The sequence below is a fragment of the Myotis davidii genome, unplaced genomic scaffold (genome assembly GCF_000327345.1).
Source record: "Myotis davidii unplaced genomic scaffold, ASM32734v1 scaffold804, whole genome shotgun sequence".
Taxonomy (NCBI): Eukaryota; Metazoa; Chordata; class Mammalia; order Chiroptera; family Vespertilionidae; genus Myotis; species Myotis davidii.
Window position 1 is genome coordinate 171826 of NW_006295563.1, and position 7267 is coordinate 179092.

Consider the following 7267-nt stretch of genomic DNA (forward strand, 5'->3'; position numbering starts at 1 on the left):
GGGAATGTGAGAAGACATGCAGGCCTGAAAGGGCACACGTCCAGAGGGACCAAGCCATCAACAGTGTTCATATTTATTTCCACGGCACCTTAACGGATCAAGATCACAGAGATTTTAACAAATATCTTTCTTGAACTTTAGAAACTCTAGTAAACATGCTAGTCCCTGACATGTCAGCCACCCACAGGCTGTCATAAAAGATGCTGTTTTGTGTCCTCCGTGAACTGTAGCTTAGGCCAGACAGGTGTCCTCATACTTTGTTTTCTTCATTGTTTTTACAATCGCCAGGTGCCGGTTCTTAGAGAATCCACATCCAGACGCTGGGAAATGGAAATAAATCTTTCCTGTGCCTTGTGGCCTCAGGGGTATTTAGTTATACTCCTTTGAGAGCTAGCTAGAGGTGGATTGTGGGAAAGCTGAAGTGGGCTTACAGGGGAGCTGTTGAGTAATAGGATCTGTTCAGAGCCAGGATGATAAATTGTAAAGCCTGGGGAGTTTGGAGATGTTAGGCACTATATGAGGTCAAGGGGAACTAAAGGTGCCCTGCAGGTGGACTCTTTTGGGGAGGGCTCTGGATGGGGCTGAATGATATGAGTGAGGGGCTACCTTCTACATGTTGAAGGAGAATCCACTGGAGTTGGTGTAGTGAAGTGGGAATGCTGTTCTCTCAAACTTGGATAGGCAAAAGGGTTGAGACTCAGGATGGGGGAAAGAATAAGATTCTTGAAGATTCATATTAGTGTCCTGACATTTGGGACAAGAGGGAGCACCAAATATACTGGCTGGCAAGAGTTAGAGAATAGACATAAAATAAGAAACAAGAAGGAAATGCAAATGAGAATCTTGTAGAGAATTAGGACTCTGAAAAGTGAGGAGGGATAGGGACACCTTGAATGCAGAAGATGAGCCTAGGAAATGTGGTATTTGAGCCAGGAAATTAGTTGAAGTCCAGGGTAGTAAGAATAGAACAGGGGTTTGCATGGAGCCTGGGTAAAGTGGGGAATGCAGAGCAGGCTTGATGGTGAGGACCTAATTGAGGGCCAGAGGTGTCCATCCTCCAGCTCCAACGCAGGAGAGATGTGTGCATTTTGCTCTCAAAGCAGTTTCCCCATGGCCTAGGAGATCCATGAAAGGCCAATCTCACCTCTATACACCAAGATGTGCCTCAACTGAGTAAACACATTAGCGATGTCCCTGGGGATTTGTGTGTCAGTGAGTAAGTCTGACTAGGAGCCTGGGGACAGGCAAGGAAAAGGCTGATTGTATGTGTGTTGGGGGAGAAGAAATTGAGGGCTGGCATGAACTTGGAATGTGCGGAGCATTTTCCTTCTTTGTTGACTAGTGTGAGTAACTTTCTGTTATTCCATAGGTAAGAGCTCTGTGGTAGGTCACAGGGATGGAGTGGTAGGTACCCACCTGTCTTTGTCTAATCCAGGATGTGTCACTTCCATCTGTGATGGATGCTTCTCTCCTCACCTGAACTTATGTTGGTGTGTGTGGTTGAACCCAGATTATGATGGGCAGTTCTGCCAACATGGTCACATTATAGAACACGTTCAGACTCTCCATCTCTCCTCAGGCCTAGAAGCCTGTTGGGAGCTGTGGTTTTATTGCTATAGAAGATATGGCCTCGTTCACAAGGAGTCTGCCCAGGAGTAATTATTTTATTAGGTCTCACCAGAGGTTTCACAAAGCACCTTTCATTCTTCCAACATCAATTAGCAACTTGGTCCTTTTCTCTGGAGGGTAGGTCCAGCATGGCCCAGACTAGTGGAACCATCTCTGGCAGATTCCTGAATGGTCACAGATGTGGATGGCCCTATAGCTCATGCTTTGCTTAAACTGCTGATCACAAGAGTTGATCCTGTCTCTAGTGTCACTGTCATCACTGATGTCATTGTTTTAGAGCTTCAACATTAGCAGGCATCACTTCCACCCTTTGGAGCACACGTGTCTTACTAAGGCATTTAGAAATTTGCAGTTTTGTTCATCTTTAGCAGGAAAACTTACAGTTTTGTTTTTCTTTAGCAGGAAAGCCTCTAGTTCTCGCCATTTTTATGACTTGAGTTTGGCATTGAATTAACTTGATGAATGAACACATCCATTTGCCCTGGTAGCGAGGGCCGCTTCATGGGCTCCTAATTTGTGCAGCCACTTAGAAGGGACTGTGGTAGGTTTAATAGTTTGCTTTTGTCATCCTGAAATTGTTAAATTGAACAAAGATCCCAGAACTTTCACCTTACTTTTCATAGTCCTGCCCCTAGACCTGACCATTGGTTAGCAAAATTCTGCAATGTGACCAACAGAGAGCAGTACAGCGGCAAGGAAACCTGGAGAAGCTGTGTAGGGATGTTGAGAATTATTTGGCTTTTTCCACTCTGTTTATCGTATTACAAGTGTCTAATGAGCAGGACCATCCCACATCCACCTCCGTAGCTCACGGAAAGAAGGTTCTCTGTCTATGATATCCTCTGGAGATTCAAATTTAAGGAAATCTCAGGTAGTCAGCTCAATTGTGAATGGCATTAAATAGACATAATAAATCTACACTAAATATAGGTCTTTAGAAAAAAAACTGGAGAGAAGAGAGAGAGAGAGAGAGAGAGAGAGAGAGAGAGAGAGAGAGAGAATTGGCTATGAGAAAAAAATCGGGTGAGTTTTCATCTTCCAAGAGGAAAGACCTTGCAGTAGATAATGCAAAAACTTATTAAATAAACTCAAGAATGTCATTTAAAAAACTTCGCTTCCATCCAGGGGAGCTCTCATTGTTTGGGGCAGATATCATCAGTATGGCCCAAAGAAACCAGAACCTTCCTGTGATAACTTTTAACAGAACACTCAGAGACTCAGAGCTTATCAAGCAACATTCAGTGTTGTCACATAGACAAGAACGAATATCCAACAGGAGAGAGCTGCAACCTGGCTTTGCTTACAGTGTGAATATCAGACATGTAATAACTACTTCATGTTCCGCCTGCAGAGGGAGTTAAAATCCCCTTGGGTTTTAGAGGATCACCTCAAAACAATTTACCTTCTCTGTGTCTTACAAACTGATCAAGATTTGTCCTTGAAGTCCAAATGACTTGGCTCTTTGTCCAAATGATATATAATGGGCACTGGCATATTTTTTGTATTTGTTTTGTTATTTTTTTATGTCAGGAGCATAAAATTAAAATAAATGGTGATAGAAATAAAATAATATAACATGAAAAGACAAAAATTACTATTCTCAGTTAATTAACCAAACCATAAGTGGCCTGCCTTCCTTTTTAAGAAAAATATTATTTATTTAATTTAAATTTTATGTATTGGGAAGTAGACTAAAGTTGCAGTTGCCCGAATGATCTCTAAGGGCAGGACTGGAGAATTGATTTGCTAAAGTGTTGCTATTACTTCCTGCATGAAAACACTGGGAAATGGACATGCTGCATTGGTCTTGACTAACAGTCCCTCTGCAGCCTCCATAGCCACAGTCCATGACCCACCAGCTGCATGGCCCTGAGTGTGGGAGAGTCACAACCCACACTGCACAAAACCGCTTCCCTTCTCCAGAACTCACACATCGATTCTGTTGTCAGAGATTCCAGGAATTGCTATCTCCAGCTTCTGAGTTGTTGTTTTTTTTTGTTTCTGTTTTTGTTTTGTGTGTGTGTGTGTGTTTTCCAAAGGCTTTAGGGGAGAATGAGTTAAGCCGAATCTTTCCTAGACATAATTGGGCACCTCTATTGTAATGTGTGCAAAACAAAAATCTTTATCCTCCCCACCTCCCAACCAGATCCTCCCCAACTCCTCCTCTTCTCAGTCAAGGTCAAACCCATTCTTCTAGAAATTCCTGGCATTATCCTTGCTGCCTCTGTTGCTCTCAGTGACCAACACTCTTTGTTTTTGTAAATTTGAATACTGGTGATACATATAAGTGGAACACACTGTTCCTGTCTTCTTGTGATTGGCTTGTTTCATTGAGCATTCTATCCAGAATTACAATTTTTATAAGGCTGAATAAGGTACCATTGTATATGTATGTGCTACATGTTTTATGTTATTCTATGAAATATAGAGTTGCTTCCACCTCTTGGCTATTATGAATAATTCTGCAGTGAAAATGGATGTGTAAATATCTCTTCAAAGTCCTGCTTTCCATTCCTTTGGATATAAAAGCAGAAGTGAGGTTGCTGGACCACATGGTACATGGTAAGTCTATTTTTTTTCTGCCTCCAAATTGTTTTCCATAGTAGCTGCACCATTTTTCGTTTTCACCCACAGCGGGCCGGGTTCCCATTTTTCCACTTTGTGACAACACCGGTTATTTTCTATGTTTCCAATAGTGACCACCCTAATGGGTATACAATATCTCATTGTTGTTTGGATTTGATTTCTCTAAGGTTCAGTGATGTTGGATATCCATTCACTAGAGGCCCGATGCACAAAATTCGTGCAAGCGGCTTGGCCCCCGCAGCTCAGGCTCCCTCAGCTGCCAGCCTTGTGGCCTCACCCTCTGCGCACTGGTGTTTCTGGAAGGTCATTCTGCCATCTGGTCTAATTAGCATATTAGCTCTTTTTTATACAGGATAACCATGCTAGCCATTTGTATGTCATCTCTGAAGAAATGAGTGTTCAAATAATTTTACCATTTTTTAATCAGGTTATTTGATTTTGTTTTTGAGTTGTAGGAGTTCATTGTATATTCTAGATATCAACCCCTCATCTTATATATGACTTGCAAAGTATTTTCCACCATTTCATAGGTCACCTTTCACTCTGTTGATTGTGTCCTTTGATGAACAGAAGTTATTCATTTTGATAATATCCAATTTACCTATTTTTCTTTTTTTACCTGTACTTCAGCTTTGTAGTAAAATTTGAAATTAGTAAGTGTAAGATGTCCAATTTCATTCTTTTTTCTAATATTATTGAAATAATTTGTGGTTCCATTGAAATTCATTATTAATTTTAAAGTGGATTTTCCTATTTCTGAAAACAGTCATAGAGAATTAGATAAGGATCGTATCAAATAGGAAGATATTTGAGGTTCTTCCAACCCATGAACACGGATGTGTTTCAAGGTATTTTGTTTCTTCTTTACTTTCTTTCAGAGACATTTGGTAGTTTTCACTGTATATATCTTCATCTTATTAATTAACTTAATTGTAAGTATTCTAGTCTCTCTGATGCTATTTTAAATGGAACTGTTCTCTTAATTTTGTTTTGGCATTGTTCATTTTTGTTGAAAAAATGGAAATGATGCTGAGTGTTCATTTTGTCTCCAACAACTTTGCCTTTTTTTCAGATCTTAAAAACTTTTTGGTGTGTGTGTGTTTATCTGATGTGAAATTTTTAGGGTTTTCTATATATGATTTTGTTGTCTTTTTAAAAGATTATTTTTCGTCTTCCTTTCCAATTTGGATACCTCTTATTTTATCATCTTGCCTGATTTTCCCAGGCAGTCCTTCCACTACCATAGTGAATAAGTAGGAAAAACAGCATCCTCGCCCTAACCGTTTTGGCTCAGTGGATAGAGTGTTGGCCTGCGGACTGAAGGGTCCCAGGTTCAATTCTGGTCCAGGGCATGTACTTGGGCTGTGGGAACAACCCCAGTAGGAGGTGTGCAGGAGGCAGCTGATTGATGTTTCTCTCTCATCCATGTATCTATCTCTCTATCCCTCTCCCTTCCTCTCTGTAAAAAAATCAATAAATTATATTTTTTAAAAAAGAAAAAGAGCATCCTTGTAGTGTTCATGATGTTAGTAACATTTTCCCAGTTTCTCCATGGAATGTTGGGTTAGCTGTGGCCTTTCATGTATAGCCTTTATCATATTGAATAGTTTCCATCTATTCCTACAGCTCCTGTCTTTTGTTAAAACTATAACCACTTCTCTCTAGAGACTTATTTTACCATGATATTCAATCTGCAGGCCAGGAAATAAAGTCCTTTTAGACTGAAAGTCATTTAGCTGGAACTTCTCCAGTTCCAAGATCATGAAGTATGGGTTGAGTCATCTTTATTGCCTAATGAATTATTTTAAAAAAGGTAAATGCCTTTTCACTTTCTATAAAGTTCTCTTGGCCCTAGAGATGGACAAAGGTGGTAGCCAGCTTTTCACAACATACATGGAATTTTACATAAAGAGTGGGACCTCATCTTTTTTGACGTTAATGACAGAAAGAATTAATAAAAGCTCATGAGAGGAAAATACTACCTGATGATGAGGTTATAGGAAATATCAGCTGGGAAGGTGTTCCCTATGCTGATATTACAGAGATGTCTGGCGACCAAGCCAGGGGTCACCCTGGGGTTATGTGGGGGCAGAGAAGAAGTGCAGCCCCCTCCTTACATATTGTCACCTGAACAAAGACAATTGTCCTTCTGCAGAGGTCAGGACCATCCTCTGGTGACCTTTTGTGGGGACCATCCTCTGGTGACCTTTACAGAGATCACTGGGGACTGTGAGTGGCTGAGATATTTCAGAATATAGCAGGACCCCAAGTCACAAGCCCACTCTCAATTCATCTTTTTTGAAGTTAATGACAGAAAGAATTAATAAAAGCTCATGAGAGGAAAATGTTACCTGATGATGAGGTTATAGGAAACAGCTGGGAAGGTGTTCCCTATGCTGATATTACAGAGATGTCTGGCGACCAAGCCAGGGGTCACCCTGGGGTTATGTGGGGGCAGAGAAGAAGTGCAGCCCCCTCCTTACATATTGTCACCTGAACAAAGACAATTGTCCTTCTGCAGATGTGGGGACCATCCTCTGGTGACCTTTACAGAGATCACTGGGGACTGTGAGTGGCTGAGATATTTCAGAATATAGCAGGACCCCAAGTCACAAGCCCACTCTCAATCAATCCTTGGTCTTTTCAAAGAGCCCACAAGAGTGCCCACCTTCAGAGAGCAACACCACAGTCACAGAGATTGAGAATGCCGTGGTACTGACCTGTTACTCAACTGTGATCCTCACCTAGTGTTTCTTCAATAACAGGAGTCTGTAAGAGCATGAAGCTGTCCTGAAGCAACAGAACCCTCCCTATAGACCCCGTCAGGAAGAAGGATGCTGGGAACTACCAGTGTGAAGTGTCCAACCCCATCAGTTCTGCTGAAAGCGAAGCGGTTGAGCTGGATGTAAAATAGTAGTGAACCTGCTTTCCTCCTCTATGTTGTTAAGACCTGAATAATTTTTTCACCCTTGAAATAATATTTTTATGAAGGTGGAATGTCCTTAGAAGTCTTGAACTGAGTCAATAAATGCTCAAAAATGAGAGAAACATT

At 41.1% G+C, this 7267-nt stretch overlaps 1 pseudogene; it reads right to left on the reverse strand.

Annotated features, from left to right (window-relative positions):
* The window catches only part of LOC102773560, a 34396-nt pseudogene that overhangs the window by 26401 nt on the left and 728 nt on the right, over window positions 1-7267 (reverse strand).